Consider the following 19082-nt stretch of genomic DNA (forward strand, 5'->3'; position numbering starts at 1 on the left):
CCCACTGACCCAGAAGCGACCAAACCTTGAGCTTAATGTCCACCACCGAGAAACCTCCCAGCGATGTGGGCTGAACGACCACAGCACGTGCAACGAGCTCCCGCTTGGTTTTCCAGAAGAATGAGAAAACAAGGGAGTTAAGTTCTTTAAGTACCCAGGGGGGCATGTGGACCAGGGATGCCACATACCAAACCCTGGCGAGGGCCAGGCAATTGATGACCAAAGCCTTGCCATGAAAAGACAAGGAGCGCTGACGCCAGGAGGAGAGGACGCGTTCCACAGCCTCTATCCGAGGCCGCCAATTAGTTCATCAATGTCATGCGGGCCAATGAAGACTCCGAGGATTTTAAGCTTAGAAGATGTCCAGTCGAGAGGGACAGGGGGGTCAGTTCGGCCAGCCCAAGACCCCAGCCACAAGCCGCGAGACTTTGTCAGGTTGAGCTTGGATCCAGAACCAAGCTCATACCTTGTGTAGGTGTCAAAAACAGCCCTAATGGAGGCATCGGAGGACAAGATGAGCGATGTGTCATCCGCGTACTGGGAAATTGGAGAGAGCGGTGAGGGCAGTCCAGGCAGCAAAGGTCCAGTAATGGCGGGATTTGCTCGAATATTGGCGGCCAAGACCTCAGCGACCATAACATACAGCAAAGGTGCGAGGGGGCAGCCTTGACGCACCCCCCGTGTGAGACTGAAAAAGTTTGAGACATGACCGTTAACAATGACAGCACTCTGAACAGCATTATAGAAAAGGCGGATCCAGCGCAGAAAGGAGGTTTGGAAACCCATTCTGCAGAGGGTGGCATGCAGAAAGGACCAATCAACGCGATCAAACGCTTTTTCTTGGTCGAGCGAGAGGATGGCACAAGGAGACCCGGATTGCGTGGCGTAATGGACCATGTCTCGGAGATAAGCGACGTTCTCACCAATATAACGACCGGGGACACCACAGGTTTGATCCTCAGCCACCACGGCATGAATAACCTTCAGGAGACGCCCAGCGATGACGCGGGCAGCGAGCTTGTAGTCCACACTAAGGAGGGAAATTGGCCGCCAGTTACGAGGGTTCAGCCGGTCACCCGTCTTAAAGATGAGAGAAATGATGCCTCGACGCTGAGAGAGGCTGAGAGTGCCAGCCTCATAACATGAGTTCAGGACGAGCACGAGGTCCTGTCCGAGCACCGGCCAGAATTTGACATAAAACTCCATAGGGAGGCCATCCAAGCCCGGGGTCTTGCCTCGAGCCATCCCACATAAAGCAGTATAACACTCCTCCGACTGGAGAGGACCATCACACTGTTGAGCCTGGTCGGCGGACAAGGTGGAGGTGAGGGCGTCGAGCAGGGAAAGAGCCACGTCCCCGTCAGTAGGCTCGGCACTAAACAAGTTAGAATAAAAGGAAGCAAAAGCCTGGCATAGGTCCTTTGAACTCGAGACCACTGTGCCATCATCGCATCGAAGTGCTGAAATAAGTCGGTCGGCGGCACGCTTCTTTTCCAGACGGAAGAAAAAGGCCGAGGAGGTTTCACCTTCCTCAACCCATTGGCCCGAGCACGGACTTGGGCTCCCCGAGCTGCCTCGAGGTCTAGGGCAGCAAGGGCAGACAGGGTAGAATGGTACGGCTCAACACAGGAGGTGAAACCGGCATCAACACGGTTCTTAAGATGCCCAGCTAGTCGGCCAAGGAGGTCTCGACACTGCGATGTTTTCTTTCGAGCGCTCAGCGCAATATTTAATTGTGAGGCCTTTGATTTGGCTCTTGCCCTTATCCCACCACTTAGCTAGTGACGGGAAGGACAGCATGGACTGCCTCCAAACGGACCAAAAATTAGTGATATGCTGGATATAGTCCTCATCATTGAGGACAGAAATGTTGAGCTTCCAGAAACTGTCCCAGGAGCAGCAATGTCTGGGACACTACAAGAAAGCACCACACCACAGTGATCCGAAAACGGACAAGGAATAATATCGCAAGTCAAGACTGATGGTAACAGGAGTACGGGGCACCAATGAGATCAATACGGGAGGCCATAAGGCCGTCTGAGCGAGTCCAAGAGAAGGCAGAATCGGAAGGATGCAGGTGCCTCCAAATGTCCAGACAACAGCAGGAGTCAAAAAGACGTTTTAAGGTAGCAGTACTTTCGCGGGAAGTGTCAGAGACATTGGAGCCCCGACGATCGAGGGCGCGGTCGAACACAGTGTTAAAGTCCCCGGCAAGGAAGGTCGGATAGGTGGGATCAACCCAAGACGAGACGTCGTCCAGGAAGTCGTCACGGGCTGGGTTGCGATTGGGGGCGTAGAGACAGCAGATACGAAACGGGTGCCCAGAATGGGTAAAGTGGCAAAAAACAACACGCCCAGCGGTGTCACACCAAGAGCTCGTAAGGGTGACCGTGGGGCGGAATAAAATGATGCAACCACAAGAGTGTGCAGAGCCAACAGAAGCAACTGCATTAAAACCAGATGAACGAAACCAGACTGACATTCACTGTCTGAAGAGCAGTGGGCCCTCTTGTAGGCAGACAATGTCAGGGACCTGAGGAAAGGAACGTAACCAGTGCAGAACACCAGCGCGCTTGGACGAGTCCCTGAGACCATTGGTGTTTAAGGAGAGGATAGAGAGAGCCATAACTGAGAAGAAAGAGAGAGACAGCACAACTAGGAGCGACGGCTCCGAACCGGGGCAGGGGGAGCCAAGGAGGGAAGGCCAGAATGAACAGCCCTCCCAGACTCCCTGCCCTTTCCAGACTTCGAGCGGCCGGGGACCGCAGAACCAGGAAGAGGTTTCTTCGCTTTCTTCTTAGACTTGACCTGATCATCAGAGGAAGCCTCAACATCCGAAAGTCCACGCTTAGTGACTGGTGAATCAGTCAGCTCGACCTCGTTAACCATTACGGGAGACAGAGATAGAACCTGTGGGGTATTTACAGGGGTTACATTGATGCCCGTTAAAGGGTCATCGTCACTAAATATACTTTGACTGTATTCAGTCTCATTAACTAGTTCATTATCATTCGTATCCATTTCTTTTCCATTATTACTATTATCCATTTCCATTTCTTTTCCATTAACTACAGCATTATTTGTCATTTCTTTTCCAGTAACTACATTATTACTATTATCCATTTCCATTTCTTTTCCATTAACTATAGTAGTATTGTCCATTACACCAACTACGTTACTACTAGTGTTAACATTGTATTACTCTGTGGCGCAGCCAAACCATCAGACGCAGCGGCGGGGGAGGCAGCCACCTGCACGCGCGTCGAGGACCCACCATTACCGTTTTAGGGAGGGCCGCACCCTCCTTAACATTTACTGGTGGCAGGAGAGGCCATGGGTGGAGTACCAGGGGGGATAACTCATTGTCCCTGAGGTCGGTGTGGGAACCCCAACTTGAAATACCAGGTTGCGTGGGGGCAGGAGGACGAAGGGTTACCCCCTCGTCCCCAGAGTCCTCATGGTCAGAGCTTGCAGGAGAAGTGGGAAGGTCCTCAGGACCAGAACTGACATCCAGGAGGGGAGGCAGCGACTCCGGGGGAGTGGCACCAACAACAAGTGAAGCGGACGGATGGGCGGGGGTCGCAGGCGAAGATGGTGGGTTCCCCCAGGCATTGGGGGGGTTGGGCAATCCCTGGCCATGTGACCAGGCTCCCGACACCTGCGGCACTTCCCGCGCAAGTCACAGTTTTTGGTGAGGTGTTCCCCACGACAGATATCACATTCGGCCGGCTGACCCACATACCACACCTTACATTTATATCCAGCAATGTCCAGATTACGAGGGATCCGGCCAGAACGAACCATTTTGATGATACGGGCTCCAGTGCAGATTGCAGGGTCACCCGGGTAATGCTGGTGCCTTATCGTCTCCACCTTCCCGTACGAGGAAAAGTAGGGCCGGAGGCGATCATCACTCTCCTCAAAGGGATAGTGATACAACATAACATTTTGAGCTCGAGGCCCAGCATACATGACTTTGCACTTAGCACCAGCTAAAGTGACAAAATCATAACCTTCAACAATATTTTTACATTTTGGGTCAGCGAAAGTAATCTGAACCAGTTTTACGGGAACAAACTGAATACTGTCAATCACAAAGGGGGTGAACTTTCCCTTGATGGCTGTAACAAGTTCCGCCCTGGGAACAGAGGTTGGAACATCGGAAAGGTCGAGGACTACTGTCCTCTTAAAGGCCGCAAGAGGCATGATGAAAAGGGAAAAAGAGAAAAAACAGTCCCCCCGGAAAGCAAAGCTCCCAGGAAGGGAACAGAAAGACTGGCTACCCTGGGTTATGGCAGGACGCCAAGCATAAGTCCCCAGGAGGGTCACCAGTAAAACTCAGGAATCAAAAATCTTACCACAAATCCCAAAAACGCTTGTCCCCACACTCCAATTCCAATACGGAACTTACGCGTACCACAAGGAAAGGCACGAACCTGGCAGATAATAAAAACCCGCGTCAGGTAAGTATGCCTTTTCAACCTCTCCGGAACCGCAAAAACGCAACTTGTCTGCGCATACCATGTGGTAATGGGGGTCACGTGCTCCTCGTCCTGTCGTGTCGTGCTGTCCACTCGCTGCTATGCTACCTAGAAAAGAGAAGAGAAATGTGAAGGTTGGTTGCTTGGTCATTTGTTCTGCTTTCACTTGATTATTTCTTCCCCAGAGGGAAGTGGGCCACGCTCGGAGGTAGTGCTATACCGAGGCAACCCGTGGCCGGGACGAGGCAAGCCTCTTTTCCACGGCCCAGTTCCAAAAATCAGTTTAATATATGAGCTGCTCGATGAGCAGCGTATCAGATATTAAGCTGATAAGAACAGATACTACACTTGATCTTAGCCAAAAGGCCGAGAAGCCGATGCCCGTAAATGCTCACAGCGGACAAGGTGCTCCCAGTCTCATGGCCACGAGATATGGTGGTCCGATTACAATCCGTGCCAAGGAAGGAATGCCCAAAGCCAACCTGAAAGCGAGGCGCACACAACGATCGCCCTTGTACAGTGGGCAGCAGGACCAGCATTGCATGGCACTTGCGTTGACGGCAAGAGGACAAATGCACATTGTGCTTGCTCTGACCTCGTTTTTATTTTCCCTTATAACAAAGTTAATTTTCACGGCGAATTACTTGTCTACGACCATACCACAGGGAAAACACCGGTTCTCGTCCGATCACCGAAGTTAAGCCCTGTCGGGCGGGGTTAGTACTTGGATGGGAGACCGCCTGGGAATACCCCGTGTTGTAGGCTTCCCTTTTTCCTTCTGTACACTTGATTATCTCAAAAAATCTCAGTTTCCTTTAATGAAAGAACATTCCAAACCAGGTTTTTTGAACACAACATGCCAACGATATGTCAAAGATGAGACATACAACAAAAACAAAATAGTTCACACGAGAAAGTGGAACTTGTATTCCCAAGGGAGCGCGTGCGCGCGAGATCTTATCAATCCAACGTTTATGACATGAAACGTATCTTTTCGTGTGAGCAAAGAACAGGATACGACAAGTAAAAAATGCATGCACTGTTATGCATTAGATGGAAGTTAACCTAGCCCGGATGATATGCATACAACGAAGGCTACAACACTACAACATTGATCCTGCGAAAACGTGACTTACGTGACGTAGCGCACTTCAAAGTCTTACTGTTCCCTGCTCAACACGGACAGTACGTATTCAAAGGGCCGATAAGACACTATCCTGACCATGAAAGATTTACTTTTTATGATAACAATCCAATTAACTGATAACATAGAGAAACCACAAAGTGTTGGCCACAGAAATGTAACGCCAACTGATCTGGCGGGTCCTCAGTTACTCAATGCAAAACGGGCTCTCCAGAACGCAACATAACACAACGCAAAAGAAATCTATCGCGATGGAGCAGTACAAACACACATCCACTTACGTTTTCGAAACGATGCACGAGGATAAGAGCTCGACCCGCTGGCATTTTCTTGTCTCACTCGTCTATCGATGGAAATCGATGCGGCTGAAATAAACACGTCCTCTCGCTCTCTCTACGGCCAAGAATGAAAGAAATAAAATCACAGTTTTGCAGTGCACCAAGTACGGAACATTCACCTACAATTTCAGCAGTGGAATTCACAAATACAACTCACCTTCCTTAGTCCTTACACCGCCACCGCATCTCCTTCCCTGCCCTGCCTGAAACGTTACCAACAAACCTTCCCATTAGCCAACTTTGCCACCGGGGTTTGGTGCGGGGACTAGCGCGAACGCAGGTCCCCACTACCAGAAATTATACGCTCGAGTTACCCACATTTGGGGTAATCGCAAGGGTCAACCCAATCGAAGTGCAATGAAAGAGCCTCACCTTGAGAGGACTGCCTCCCTGATCACAGTGCCTCCCGCGTCAGGTAAGTATGCCTTTTCAACCTCTCCGGAACCGCAAAACGCAACTTGTCTGCGCATACCATGTGGTAATGGGGGTCACGTGCTCCTCGTCCTGTCGTGTCGTGCTGTCCACTCGCTGCTATGCTACCTAGAAAAGAGAAGAGAATGTGAAGGTTGGTTGCTTGGTCATTTGTTCTGCTTTCACTTGATTATTTCTTCCCCAGAGGGAAGTGGGCCACGCTCGGAGGTAGTGCTATACCGAGGCAACCCGTGGCCGGGACGAGGCAAGCCTCTTTTCCACGGCCCAGTTCCAAAAATCAGTTTAATATATGAGCTGCTCGATGAGCAGCGTGAATGGCAGACCAAAGGTCACCAGTCGACAGACTCATCCAACGCCTGAGGCATTGGTCACCAGTATTAGGCGACAGAGGCGAAATAAAACTAAGCAAATCAGGTGGTACAGAGGGTGAATTAAGCAGGTGGCCCGAAGCGAAAAACGAGCTTGTTGGAAACATAGAGGCGATGACTCCATCCGCCCCCCACTGGCGGGCAAAATAACGTCGACGTCTCCGGGTTGAAAAACGCTTGAAGAGCAAGGGGAGGTGGAACTTGACACGGGCCTTTGCTCCCTCAATGACGGCGAGGGCCCCAGGTTGACAGAACGAAAGCGGTAGTCATTGCGGGCCAGCCAGATGTGAAACTTACAGGCACACAACAGGTAACTGAAGACTTTGGGCACTGCGTGAAGCTCAGTGGAATTGAAACCAAAAAGTAAATGGCGACGCTCAAGCACAGGACACATAGGCGAGAAATGAAAAAGGAGGGACTGTAGCCAACCAACAACACTTTGAGCAAGGGGACACACAAAGAGCAAATGCGACAGTGACTCGACGACAGGACCACAAAAACAAGCGGAGGAGACAGATAAACCAAAAGAGAGAAGACGCTCAGCAGTGTAAATCACACCATGAGCTACCTTCCAGGAGAAATCAACAACAAAGCGGTCAAAATCAAAGAAGTGGAACTGGCGCCACGTATCATACCAGTAAAGGTCCCCAAAGGAGGGAAAGAACTTAACTACACAGTGCGGTGTGACAGAGGAACAGGATAAAAGAAACTGGTAACCGACTTTGGCAGAGAAAAAAAGCCACGGAGGCGACAACGTGAGGGTCAGAGGATGCGAAAACCAAAGTTCCCCGGGAGGGGGAAAAAGAGCCACCAAGCGACTCCCAGGCCAAAAGCAAAGAGGAGTAAAATGGCGGTAACAGGGACCTGTCGAAGGCAGCGGGACGGGAGAAAACATCAAGAGAGGAGGCAGCAAAACACGATTGAAACCAGTACGACACAAAGGAGGACCAGCTTGACGAGGACAAAGTAGACCGTTTGACCCACTGACCCAGAAGCGACCAAACCTTGAGCTTAATGTCCACCACCGAGAAACCTCCCAGCGATGTGGGCTGAACGACCACAGCACGTGCAACGAGCTCCCGCTTGGTTTTCCAGAAGAATGAGAAAACAAGGGAGTTAAGTTCTTTAAGTACCCAGGGGGGCATGTGGACCAGGGATGCCACATACCAAACCCTGGCGAGGGCCAGGCAATTGATGACCAAAGCCTTGCCATGAAAAGACAAGGAGCGCTGACGCCAGGAGGAGAGGACGCGTTCCACAGCCTCTATCCGAGGCCGCCAATTAGTTCATCAATGTCATGCGGGCCAATGAAGACTCCGAGGATTTTAAGCTTAGAAGATGTCCAGTCGAGAGGGACAGGGGGGTCAGTTCGGCCAGCCCAAGACCCCAGCCACAAGCCGCGAGACTTTGTCAGGTTGAGCTTGGATCCAGAACCAAGCTCATACCTTGTGTAGGTGTCAAAAACAGCCCTAATGGAGGCATCGGAGGACAAGATGAGCGATGTGTCATCCGCGTACTGGGAAATTGGAGAGAGCGGTGAGGGCAGTCCAGGCAGCAAAGGTCCAGTAATGGCGGGATTTGCTCGAATATTGGCGGCCAAGACCTCAGCGACCATAACATACAGCAAAGGTGCGAGGGGGCAGCCTTGACGCACCCCCCGTGTGAGACTGAAAAAGTTTGAGACATGACCGTTAACAATGACAGCACTCTGAACAGCATTATAGAAAAGGCGGATCCAGCGCAGAAAGGAGGTTTGGAAACCCATTCTGCAGAGGGTGGCATGCAGAAAGGACCAATCAACGCGATCAAACGCTTTTTCTTGGTCGAGCGAGAGGATGGCACAAGGAGACCCGGATTGCGTGGCGTAATGGACCATGTCTCGGAGATAAGCGACGTTCTCACCAATATAACGACCGGGGACACCACAGGTTTGATCCTCAGCCACCACGGCATGAATAACCTTCAGGAGACGCCCAGCGATGACGCGGGCAGCGAGCTTGTAGTCCACACTAAGGAGGGAAATTGGCCGCCAGTTACGAGGGTTCAGCCGGTCACCCGTCTTAAAGATGAGAGAAATGATGCCTCGACGCTGAGAGAGGCTGAGAGTGCCAGCCTCATAACATGAGTTCAGGACGAGCACGAGGTCCTGTCCGAGCACCGGCCAGAATTTGACATAAAACTCCATAGGGAGGCCATCCAAGCCCGGGGTCTTGCCTCGAGCCATCCCACATAAAGCAGTATAACACTCCTCCGACTGGAGAGGACCATCACACTGTTGAGCCTGGTCGGCGGACAAGGTGGAGGTGAGGGCGTCGAGCAGGGAAAGAGCCACGTCCCCGTCAGTAGGCTCGGCACTAAACAAGTTAGAATAAAAGGAAGCAAAAGCCTGGCATAGGTCCTTTGAACTCGAGACCACTGTGCCATCATCGCATCGAAGTGCTGAAATAAGTCGGTCGGCGGCACGCTTCTTTTCCAGACGGAAGAAAAAGGCCGAGGAGGTTTCACCTTCCTCAACCCATTGGCCCGAGCACGGACTTGGGCTCCCCGAGCTGCCTCGAGGTCTAGGGCAGCAAGGGCAGACAGGGTAGAATGGTACGGCTCAACACAGGAGGTGAAACCGGCATCAACACGGTTCTTAAGATGCCCAGCTAGTCGGCCAAGGAGGTCTCGACACTGCGATGTTTTCTTTCGAGCGCTCAGCGCAATATTTAATTGTGAGGCCTTTGATTTGGCTCTTGCCCTTATCCCACCACTTAGCTAGTGACGGGAAGGACAGCATGGACTGCCTCCAAACGGACCAAAAATTAGTGATATGCTGGATATAGTCCTCATCATTGAGGACAGAAATGTTGAGCTTCCAGAAACTGTCCCAGGAGCAGCAATGTCTGGGACACTACAAGAAAGCACCACACCACAGTGATCCGAAAACGGACAAGGAATAATATCGCAAGTCAAGACTGATGGTAACAGGAGTACGGGGCACCAATGAGATCAATACGGGAGGCCATAAGGCCGTCTGAGCGAGTCCAAGAGAAGGCAGAATCGGAAGGATGCAGGTGCCTCCAAATGTCCAGACAACAGCAGGAGTCAAAAAGACGTTTTAAGGTAGCAGTACTTTCGCGGGAAGTGTCAGAGACATTGGAGCCCCGACGATCGAGGGCGCGGTCGAACACAGTGTTAAAGTCCCCGGCAAGGAAGGTCGGATAGGTGGGATCAACCCAAGACGAGACGTCGTCCAGGAAGTCGTCACGGGCTGGGTTGCGATTGGGGGCGTAGAGACAGCAGATACGAAACGGGTGCCCAGAATGGGTAAAGTGGCAAAAAACAACACGCCCAGCGGTGTCACACCAAGAGCTCGTAAGGGTGACCGTGGGGCGGAATAAAATGATGCAACCACAAGAGTGTGCAGAGCCAACAGAAGCAACTGCATTAAAACCAGATGAACGAAACCAGACTGACATTCACTGTCTGAAGAGCAGTGGGCCCTCTTGTAGGCAGACAATGTCAGGGACCTGAGGAAAGGAACGTAACCAGTGCAGAACACCAGCGCGCTTGGACGAGTCCCTGAGACCATTGGTGTTTAAGGAGAGGATAGAGAGAGCCATAACTGAGAAGAAAGAGAGAGACAGCACAACTAGGAGCGACGGCTCCGAACCGGGGCAGGGGGAGCCAAGGAGGGAAGGCCAGAATGAACAGCCCTCCCAGACTCCCTGCCCTTTCCAGACTTCGAGCGGCCGGGGACCGCAGAACCAGGAAGAGGTTTCTTCGCTTTCTTCTTAGACTTGACCTGATCATCAGAGGAAGCCTCAACATCCGAAAGTCCACGCTTAGTGACTGGTGAATCAGTCAGCTCGACCTCGTTAACCATTACGGGAGACAGAGATAGAACCTGTGGGGTATTTACAGGGGTTACATTGATGCCCGTTAAAGGGTCATCGTCACTAAATATACTTTGACTGTATTCAGTCTCATTAACTAGTTCATTATCATTCGTATCCATTTCTTTTCCATTATTACTATTATCCATTTCCATTTCTTTTCCATTAACTACAGCATTATTTGTCATTTCTTTTCCAGTAACTACATTATTACTATTATCCATTTCCATTTCTTTTCCATTAACTATAGTAGTATTGTCCATTACACCAACTACGTTACTACTAGTGTTAACATTGTATTACTCTGTGGCGCAGCCAAACCATCAGACGCAGCGGCGGGGGAGGCAGCCACCTGCACGCGCGTCGAGGACCCACCATTACCGTTTTAGGGAGGGCCGCACCCTCCTTAACATTTACTGGTGGCAGGAGAGGCCATGGGTGGAGTACCAGGGGGGATAACTCATTGTCCCTGAGGTCGGTGTGGGAACCCCAACTTGAAATACCAGGTTGCGTGGGGGCAGGAGGACGAAGGGTTACCCCCTCGTCCCCAGAGTCCTCATGGTCAGAGCTTGCAGGAGAAGTGGGAAGGTCCTCAGGACCAGAACTGACATCCAGGAGGGGAGGCAGCGACTCCGGGGGAGTGGCACCAACAACAAGTGAAGCGGACGGATGGGCGGGGGTCGCAGGCGAAGATGGTGGGTTCCCCCAGGCATTGGGGGGGTTGGGCAATCCCTGGCCATGTGACCAGGCTCCCGACACCTGCGGCACTTCCCGCGCAAGTCACAGTTTTTGGTGAGGTGTTCCCCACGACAGATATCACATTCGGCCGGCTGACCCACATACCACACCTTACATTTATATCCAGCAATGTCCAGATTACGAGGGATCCGGCCAGAACGAACCATTTTGATGATACGGGCTCCAGTGCAGATTGCAGGGTCACCCGGGTAATGCTGGTGCCTTATCGTCTCCACCTTCCCGTACGAGGAAAAGTAGGGCCGGAGGCGATCATCACTCTCCTCAAAGGGATAGTGATACAACATAACATTTTGAGCTCGAGGCCCAGCATACATGACTTTGCACTTAGCACCAGCTAAAGTGACAAAATCATAACCTTCAACAATATTTTTACATTTTGGGTCAGCGAAAGTAATCTGAACCAGTTTTACGGGAACAAACTGAATACTGTCAATCACAAAGGGGGTGAACTTTCCCTTGATGGCTGTAACAAGTTCCGCCCTGGGAACAGAGGTTGGAACATCGGAAAGGTCGAGGACTACTGTCCTCTTAAAGGCCGCAAGAGGCATGATGAAAAGGGAAAAAGAGAAAAAACAGTCCCCCCGGAAAGCAAAGCTCCCAGGAAGGGAACAGAAAGACTGGCTACCCTGGGTTATGGCAGGACGCCAAGCATAAGTCCCCAGGAGGGTCACCAGTAAAACTCAGGAATCAAAAATCTTACCACAAATCCCAAAAACGCTTGTCCCCACACTCCAATTCCAATACGGAACTTACGCGTACCACAAGGAAAGGCACGAACCTGGCAGATAATAAAAACCCGCGTCAGGTAAGTATGCCTTTTCAACCTCTCCGGAACCGCAAAAACGCAACTTGTCTGCGCATACCATGTGGTAATGGGGGTCACGTGCTCCTCGTCCTGTCGTGTCGTGCTGTCCACTCGCTGCTATGCTACCTAGAAAAGAGAAGAGAAATGTGAAGGTTGGTTGCTTGGTCATTTGTTCTGCTTTCACTTGATTATTTCTTCCCCAGAGGGAAGTGGGCCACGCTCGGAGGTAGTGCTATACCGAGGCAACCCGTGGCCGGGACGAGGCAAGCCTCTTTTCCACGGCCCAGTTCCAAAAATCAGTTTAATATATGAGCTGCTCGATGAGCAGCGTATCAGATATTAAGCTGATAAGAACAGATACTACACTTGATCTTAGCCAAAAGGCCGAGAAGCCGATGCCCGTAAATGCTCACAGCGGACAAGGTGCTCCCAGTCTCATGGCCACGAGATATGGTGGTCCGATTACAATCCGTGCCAAGGAAGGAATGCCCAAAGCCAACCTGAAAGCGAGGCGCACACAACGATCGCCCTTGTACAGTGGGCAGCAGGACCAGCATTGCATGGCACTTGCGTTGACGGCAAGAGGACAAATGCACATTGTGCTTGCTCTGACCTCGTTTTTATTTTCCCTTATAACAAAGTTAATTTTCACGGCGAATTACTTGTCTACGACCATACCACAGGGAAAACACCGGTTCTCGTCCGATCACCGAAGTTAAGCCCTGTCGGGCGGGGTTAGTACTTGGATGGGAGACCGCCTGGGAATACCCCGTGTTGTAGGCTTCCCTTTTTCCTTCTGTACACTTGATTATCTCAAAAAATCTCAGTTTCCTTTAATGAAAGAACATTCCAAACCAGGTTTTTTGAACACAACATGCCAACGATATGTCAAAGATGAGACATACAACAAAAACAAAATAGTTCACACGAGAAAGTGGAACTTGTATTCCCAAGGGAGCGCGTGCGCGCGAGATCTTATCAATCCAACGTTTATGACATGAAACGTATCTTTTCGTGTGAGCAAAGAACAGGATACGACAAGTAAAAAATGCATGCACTGTTATGCATTAGATGGAAGTTAACCTAGCCCGGATGATATGCATACAACGAAGGCTACAACACTACAACATTGATCCTGCGAAAACGTGACTTACGTGACGTAGCGCACTTCAAAGTCTTACTGTTCCCTGCTCAACACGGACAGTACGTATTCAAAGGGCCGATAAGACACTATCCTGACCATGAAAGATTTACTTTTTATGATAACAATCCAATTAACTGATAACATAGAGAAACCACAAAGTGTTGGCCACAGAAATGTAACGCCAACTGATCTGGCGGGTCCTCAGTTACTCAATGCAAAACGGGCTCTCCAGAACGCAACATAACACAACGCAAAAGAAATCTATCGCGATGGAGCAGTACAAACACACATCCACTTACGTTTTCGAAACGATGCACGAGGATAAGAGCTCGACCCGCTGGCATTTTCTTGTCTCACTCGTCTATCGATGGAAATCGATGCGGCTGAAATAAACACGTCCTCTCGCTCTCTCTACGGCCAAGAATGAAAGAAATAAAATCACAGTTTTGCAGTGCACCAAGTACGGAACATTCACCTACAATTTCAGCAGTGGAATTCACAAATACAACTCACCTTCCTTAGTCCTTACACCGCCACCGCATCTCCTTCCCTGCCCTGCCTGAAACGTTACCAACAAACCTTCCCATTAGCCAACTTTGCCACCGGGGTTTGGTGCGGGGACTAGCGCGAACGCAGGTCCCCACTACCAGAAATTATACGCTCGAGTTACCCACATTTGGGGTAATCGCAAGGGTCAACCCAATCGAAGTGCAATGAAAGAGCCTCACCTTGAGAGGACTGCCTCCCTGATCACAGTGCCTCCCGCGTCAGGTAAGTATGCCTTTTCAACCTCTCCGGAACCGCAAAACGCAACTTGTCTGCGCATACCATGTGGTAATGGGGGTCACGTGCTCCTCGTCCTGTCGTGTCGTGCTGTCCACTCGCTGCTATGCTACCTAGAAAAGAGAAGAGAATGTGAAGGTTGGTTGCTTGGTCATTTGTTCTGCTTTCACTTGATTATTTCTTCCCCAGAGGGAAGTGGGCCACGCTCGGAGGTAGTGCTATACCGAGGCAACCCGTGGCCGGGACGAGGCAAGCCTCTTTTCCACGGCCCAGTTCCAAAAATCAGTTTAATATATGAGCTGCTCGATGAGCAGCATCAGATATTAAGCTGATAAGAACAGATACTACACTTGATCTTAGCCAAAAGGCCGAGAAGCCGATGCCCGTAAATGCTCACAGCGGACAAGGTGCTCCCAGTCTCATGGCCACGAGATATGGTGGTCCGATTACAATCCGTGCCAAGGAAGGAATGCCCAAAGCCAACCTGAAAGCGAGGCGCACACAACGATCGCCCTTGTACAGTGGGCAGCAGGACCAGCATTGCATGGCACTTGCGTTGACGGCAAGAGGACAAATGCACATTGTGCTTGCTCTGACCTCGTTTTTATTTTCCCTTATAACAAAGTTAATTTTCACGGCGAATTACTTGTCTACGACCATACCACAGGGAAAACACCGGTTCTCGTCCGATCACCGAAGTTAAGCCCTGTCGGGCGGGGTTAGTACTTGGATGGGAGACCGCCTGGGAATACCCCGTGTTGTAGGCTTCCCTTTTTCCTTCTGTACACTTGATTATCTCAAAAAATCTCAGTTTCCTTTAATGAAAGAACATTCCAAACCAGGTTTTTGAACACAACATGCCAACGATATGTCAAAGATGAGACATACAACAAAAACAAAATAGTTCACACGAGAAAGTGGAACTTGTATTCCCAAGGGAGCGCGTGCGCGCGAGATCTTATCAATCCAACGTTTATGACATGAAACGTATCTTTTCGTGTGAGCAAAGAACAGGATACGACAAGTAAAAAATGCATGCACTGTTATGCATTAGATGGAAGTTAACCTAGCCCGGATGATATGCATACAACGAAGGCTACAACACTACAACATTGATCCTGCGAAAACGTGACTTACGTGACGTAGCGCACTTCAAAGTCTTACTGTTCCCTGCTCAACACGGACAGTACGTATTCAAAGGGCCGATAAGACACTATCCTGACCATGAAAGATTTACTTTTTATGATAACAATCCAATTAACTGATAACATAGAGAAACCACAAAGTGTTGGCCACAGAAATGTAACGCCAACTGATCTGGCGGGTCCTCAGTTACTCAATGCAAAACGGGCTCTCCAGAACGCAACATAACACAACGCAAAAGAAATCTATCGCGATGGAGCAGTACAAACACACATCCACTTACGTTTTCGAAACGATGCACGAGGATAAGAGCTCGACCCGCTGGCATTTTCTTGTCTCACTCGTCTATCGATGGAAATCGATGCGGCTGAAATAAACACGTCCTCTCGCTCTCTCTACGGCCAAGAATGAAAGAAATAAAATCACAGTTTTGCAGTGCACCAAGTACGGAACATTCACCTACAATTTCAGCAGTGGAATTCACAAATACAACTCACCTTCCTTAGTCCTTACACCGCCACCGCATCTCCTTCCCTGCCCTGCCTGAAACGTTACCAACAAACCTTCCCATTAGCCAACTTTGCCACCGGGTTTAGGTGCGGGGACTAGCGCGAACGCAGGTCCCCACTACCAGAAATTATACGCTCGAGTTACCCACATTTGGGGTAATCGCAAGGGTCAACCCAATCGAAGTGCAATGAAAGAGCCTCACCTTGAGAGGACTGCCTCCCTGATCACAGTGCCTCCCGCGTCAGGTAAGTATGCCTTTTCAACCTCTCCGGAACCGCAAAACGCAACTTGTCTGCGCATACCATGTGGTAATGGGGGTCACGTGCTCCTCGTCCTGTCGTGTCGTGCTGTCCACTCGCTGCTATGCTACCTAGAAAAGAGAAGAGAATGTGAAGGTTGGTTGCTTGGTCATTTGTTCTGCTTTCACTTGATTATTTCTTCCCCAGAGGGAAGTGGGCCACGCTCGGAGGTAGTGCTATACCGAGGCAACCCGTGGCCGGGACGAGGCAAGCCTCTTTTCCACGGCCCAGTTCCAAAATCAGTTTAATATATGAGCTGCTCGATGAGCAGCGTATCAGATATTAAGCTGATAAGAACAGATACTACACTTGATCTTAGCCAAAAGGCCGAGAAGCCGATGCCCGTAAATGCTCACAGCGGACAAGGTGCTCCCAGTCTCATGGCCACGAGATATGGTGGTCCGATTACAATCCGTGCCAAGGAAGGAATGCCCAAGCCAACCTGAAAGCGAGGCGCCACACAACGATCGACCTTTGTACCGTGGGCAGCAGGACCAGCATTGCAGGGCACTTGCGTTGACGGCAAGAGGACAAATGCACATTGTGCTTGCTCTGACCTCGTTTTTATTTTCCCTTATAACAAAGTTAATTTTCACGGCGAATTACGTGTCTACGACCATACCACAGGGAAAACACCGGTTCGCGTCCGATCAACGAAGTTAAGCCCTGTCGGGCGGGGGTTCGTACTTGGATGGGAGACCGCCTGGGAATACCCCGTGTTGTAGGCTTCCCTTTTTCCTTCTGTACACTTGATTATCTCAAAAAATCTCAGTTTCCTTTAATGAAAGAACATTCCAAAACCCGGTTTTTTGAACACAACATGCCAACGATATGTCAAAGATGAGACATACAACAAAAAACAAATAGTTCACACGAAGAAAAGTGAGAACTTGTATTCCCAAGGGAGCCGCGTGCGCGCGAGATCTTATCCATCCAACGTTTATGACATGAAACGTATCTTTTCGTGTGAGCAAAGAACAGGATACGACAAGTAAAAAATGCATGCCCAGGTTATGCATTAGATGGAAGTTAACCTAGCCCGGGATGATATGCATACAACGAAGGCTACAAAATTCTAAAACAGTGATCCTGCGAAAAACGTGAATACGTGACGTAGCGCACTTCAAAGTCTTACTTGTCCCTGCTCAAACACGGACAGTACGTATTCCAAGGGCCGATCGACACTATCCTGACCATGAAAGATTTACTTTTTATGATACCAATCCAATTAACTGATAACATAGAGAAACAACAAAGTGTTGGGCACAGAAATGTAACGCCACCTGATCTGGCGGGTCCTCAGTTACTCAATGCAAAACGGGATCTCCAGAACGCAACATAACACAACGCAAAAGAAATCTATCGCGATGGAGCAGTACAAACCCACATCCCACTTACGTTGTTCGAAACGATGCACGAGGATAAGAGCTCGACCCGCTGGCATTTTCTTGTCTCACTCGTCTATCGATTGAAATCGATGCGGCTGAAATAAACAACTCCTCTCGCTCTCTCTACGGACCCAAGAATGAAAGAAATAAAATCCACAGTTTTGCAGTGCACCCAAGTACGGAACATTCACCTACAAAATTTTTTTTTTTTCCACAGCCCAAGTTTGGGGGGGGGAAATTTTTTTTTCCACTATACAACTCACCTTCCTTAGGTCCTTACACCGCCACCGCATCTCCTTCCCATGCCCTGCCTGAAACGTTGCCAACAAACCTTCCCATTAGCCAACTTTGCCACCGGGCGTTTGGTGCGGGGACTAGCGCGAAACGCAGGTCCCCACTACCCAGAAATTATACGCTTCGAGTTACCCACATTTGGGGTAATCGCAAGGGTCAACCAGATCGAAGTGCAATGAAAGAGCCTCACCTTGAGAGGAATGCCTCCCTGATCACAGTGCCTCCCGGCGTCAGGTAAGGTATGCCTTTGTCAATCTCTCCGGAACCGCCCCAAACGCAAACTTGTCTGCGCATACCATGTGGTAATGGGGGTCACGTGCTCCTCGTCTGGGCGTGTCGTGCTGTCCACTCGCTGCTATGCTACCTAGAAAAAGAGAAGAGAATGTGAAGCGTTGGTGAGCTTGGTCATGTGTTCTGCTTTCACTTGATTATTTCTCCCCAGAGGGAAGTGGGCCCCGCTCGGAGGTAGTGCTATAACGAGGAAACCCGTGGGCCCGGGACGAGGAAAGCCATCTTTTCCACGGCCCAGTTCCAAAAATCAGGTACTATATGAGCTGCTCGATGGAGCAGCGTATCAGATATTAAGCTGATAAGAAACAGATACTACACCTTGATCTTAGCCAAAAGGCCGAGAAAGCGATGCCAGTAAATGCTTCACAGCGGACAAGGTGATCCCAGTCTCATGGCCACGAGATATGGTGGTCCGAGTACAATCCGTGCCAAGGAAGGAATGCCCAAAGCCAACCTGAAAGCGAGGCGAACACAACGATCGCCCTTGTACAGTGGGCAGCAGGACCAGCATTGCATGGCACTTGCGTTGACGGCAAGAGACAAATGCACATTGTGCTTGCTCTGACCTCGTTTTATTTTTCCCTTATAACAAAGTTAATTTTCACGGCGAATTACTTGTCTACGACCATACCACAGGGAAAACACCGGTTCTCGTCCGATCACCGAAGTTAAGCCCTGTCGGGCGGGTTAGTACTTGGATGGGAGACCGCCTGGGATACCCCGTGTTGTAGGCTTCCCTTTTTCCTTCTGTACACTTGATTATCTCAAAAAATCTCAGTTTCCTTTAATGAAAAACATTCCAAACCAGGTTTTTTGAACACAACATGCCAACGATATGTCAAAGAGAGCATACAACAAAACAAAATAGTTCACACGAGAAAGTGGAACTTGTATTCCAAGGGAGCGCGTGCGCGCGAGATCTTATCAATCCCACGTTTATGACATGAAACGTATCTTTTCGTGTGAGCAAAGAACAGGATCGACAAGTAAAAAATGCATGCACTGTTATGCATTAGATGGAAGTT

The 19082-nt window shown here is 50.0% G+C and overlaps 15 non-coding genes across 15 annotated transcripts; 5 read left to right on the forward strand and 10 right to left on the reverse strand.

Moving 5' to 3' along the window:
• Positions 1 to 4667: 4667 nt before the first annotated feature.
• On the reverse strand, positions 4668 to 4859 carry LOC138009174 (U2 spliceosomal RNA). The gene has a single exon (XR_011124381.1). It is a non-coding gene; the product is annotated as a U2 spliceosomal RNA (small nuclear RNA).
• A 268-nt stretch (positions 4860 to 5127) lies between these two features.
• Positions 5128 to 5246, forward strand: LOC138009175 (5S ribosomal RNA). The gene has a single exon (XR_011124382.1). It is a non-coding gene; the product is annotated as a 5S ribosomal RNA (ribosomal RNA).
• Positions 5247 to 6222: 976 nt separating this feature from the next.
• Positions 6223 to 6386, reverse strand: LOC138009168 (U1 spliceosomal RNA). The gene has a single exon (XR_011124375.1). It is a non-coding gene; the product is annotated as a U1 spliceosomal RNA (small nuclear RNA).
• Positions 6387 to 6580: 194 nt separating this feature from the next.
• Positions 6581 to 6771, reverse strand: LOC138009123 (U2 spliceosomal RNA). Its single transcript, XR_011124331.1, has one exon. It is a non-coding gene; the product is annotated as a U2 spliceosomal RNA (small nuclear RNA).
• Positions 6772 to 12409: 5638 nt separating this feature from the next.
• On the reverse strand, positions 12410 to 12601 carry LOC138009176 (U2 spliceosomal RNA). The gene has a single exon (XR_011124383.1). It is a non-coding gene; the product is annotated as a U2 spliceosomal RNA (small nuclear RNA).
• Positions 12602 to 12869: 268 nt separating this feature from the next.
• On the forward strand, positions 12870 to 12988 carry LOC138009125 (5S ribosomal RNA). The gene has a single exon (XR_011124333.1). It is a non-coding gene; the product is annotated as a 5S ribosomal RNA (ribosomal RNA).
• Positions 12989 to 13964: 976 nt separating this feature from the next.
• On the reverse strand, positions 13965 to 14128 carry LOC138009169 (U1 spliceosomal RNA). Its single transcript, XR_011124376.1, has one exon. It is a non-coding gene; the product is annotated as a U1 spliceosomal RNA (small nuclear RNA).
• Positions 14129 to 14322: 194 nt separating this feature from the next.
• On the reverse strand, positions 14323 to 14512 carry LOC138009178 (U2 spliceosomal RNA). The gene has a single exon (XR_011124385.1). It is a non-coding gene; the product is annotated as a U2 spliceosomal RNA (small nuclear RNA).
• A 268-nt stretch (positions 14513 to 14780) lies between these two features.
• LOC138009126 (5S ribosomal RNA) lies at positions 14781 to 14899 on the forward strand. The gene has a single exon (XR_011124334.1). It is a non-coding gene; the product is annotated as a 5S ribosomal RNA (ribosomal RNA).
• Positions 14900 to 15874: 975 nt separating this feature from the next.
• Positions 15875 to 16038, reverse strand: LOC138009170 (U1 spliceosomal RNA). Its single transcript, XR_011124377.1, has one exon. It is a non-coding gene; the product is annotated as a U1 spliceosomal RNA (small nuclear RNA).
• Positions 16039 to 16232: 194 nt separating this feature from the next.
• LOC138009177 (U2 spliceosomal RNA) lies at positions 16233 to 16423 on the reverse strand. Its single transcript, XR_011124384.1, has one exon. It is a non-coding gene; the product is annotated as a U2 spliceosomal RNA (small nuclear RNA).
• A 269-nt stretch (positions 16424 to 16692) lies between these two features.
• LOC138009142 (5S ribosomal RNA) lies at positions 16693 to 16812 on the forward strand. The gene has a single exon (XR_011124350.1). It is a non-coding gene; the product is annotated as a 5S ribosomal RNA (ribosomal RNA).
• Positions 16813 to 17840: 1028 nt separating this feature from the next.
• Positions 17841 to 18009, reverse strand: LOC138009171 (U1 spliceosomal RNA). The gene has a single exon (XR_011124378.1). It is a non-coding gene; the product is annotated as a U1 spliceosomal RNA (small nuclear RNA).
• A 200-nt stretch (positions 18010 to 18209) lies between these two features.
• Positions 18210 to 18407, reverse strand: LOC138009179 (U2 spliceosomal RNA). The gene has a single exon (XR_011124386.1). It is a non-coding gene; the product is annotated as a U2 spliceosomal RNA (small nuclear RNA).
• Positions 18408 to 18674: 267 nt separating this feature from the next.
• LOC138009130 (5S ribosomal RNA) lies at positions 18675 to 18791 on the forward strand. The gene has a single exon (XR_011124338.1). It is a non-coding gene; the product is annotated as a 5S ribosomal RNA (ribosomal RNA).
• The last annotated feature ends 291 nt before the right edge of the window (positions 18792 to 19082 follow it).

This window comes from Montipora foliosa, chromosome 6, assembly GCF_036669935.1.
Source record: "Montipora foliosa isolate CH-2021 chromosome 6, ASM3666993v2, whole genome shotgun sequence".
Taxonomy (NCBI): Eukaryota; Metazoa; Cnidaria; class Anthozoa; order Scleractinia; family Acroporidae; genus Montipora; species Montipora foliosa.